This window comes from Leuciscus leuciscus (genome assembly GCF_965113295.1).
Source record: "Leuciscus leuciscus genome assembly, chromosome: 5".
NCBI classification, from domain to species: domain Eukaryota; kingdom Metazoa; phylum Chordata; class Actinopteri; order Cypriniformes; family Leuciscidae; genus Leuciscus; species Leuciscus leuciscus.
In genome coordinates, this window is record NC_138729.1 from 35381850 (window position 1) to 35383263 (window position 1414).

The window sequence follows — 1414 nt, forward strand, 5'->3', positions numbered from 1 at the left end:
AACCTCTACCATAATTAAGCTTATTAAAATTCTTGTATTGTTTTCTCTTTTCTCTACTTTTCTTCATAGTTACTTTCTTCTATTACTGTAGCTTACTTTTAATTAATACAGAGTGTTAGGAAAATACTTGCCTGTTTCCTGTTAAAAAAAACCCATTTTGATTTTAATGAATTGTGACCCTGGACCACAAAACCAGTCACAAGGGTCAATTTCTTAAAATTGAGATTAATACATCATCTGAAATCTGAATAAATAAGCTTTCCATTGATGTATGGTTTGTTAGGATAGGACAATATTTGGTCGAGATACAACTATGTGAAAATCTGGAATCTGAGGGTGCAAGAAAATGTGAAAATTGAAAAAATTGAAAAAACTCCATTTATGTTCACGATTTTGCTGCATCCACTCACAAAAATATTTTTAATATATAATTACAGTAGGAAATTTACAAAATATATTCATAGAATATGATCTTTACTTAATATCCTAATGATTTTTGGCATAAAAGAAAAATCTATAATTTTGACCCATACAATGTATTTTTGGCTGTTGCCACAAATATACCCGTGCGACTTGTGACTGGTTTTGTGATCCAGGGTCACAATTGTGAACTATGTGCTATTTGCAAAAGATAAGATGTGATACAGTGTATGCCTGTGTAAAGATGTGCTGTTAAGTGTGTTTTATCTGCACATTATGTAAAGCTAAATTGTGAATCTTTCTAGCAATCATATGACATTTTTTTCTACATAGCGCTTCCCATCCAACAATAACAAAATAACAAAACCTTTGTTAAAAATCAGTCTTTGTTTAGAGTATAAAAAGATTAGGGTGCTACAGAACCAGAGAGAGCTCAGGGAATACTTTCTCATTTAGATGCATTTCATCTTTGTAGCTTCCTCTCCCTTTGGATATACACTGGCCCTCTCTTTACATATTCACAGGAGATGCATATTCTGGACCTCATCTGCTATAATTAAGTCAGTGTCTGCCTGTCATAGCATACTATCTGAGGGGAATTTGAAAATCAGCCTGTTAACATGTTTCACTAACCAGTGTACTTAACTCCTTTCCTCCCTGTGGGAAACATCAAGTGACCTCAAAGAAAGGAAGAGAGAAGGAGAGGGAATTTAATAATCAAAGCAGCATCGACTGGTTTCTTGAGCACGAGACCACTGAAGTGGGACTAATACTGCCCACCACAAAGGCTCTGGCCGGTCTGCTTTTTCCCGTTATGTTAATTAATCATATGTCGAATTAGCATGTGCAATGCACTCCCATGAACTCACACACAGTCAGACGGCAAGAATGACTACATCAGTTTGGTGATGTATTTTTCCATGATGTATTTGGAGACATGTCAGTGTTCATTAAAATATAAGATATAACTATGACCAAGAAAAGAGAACTAAAG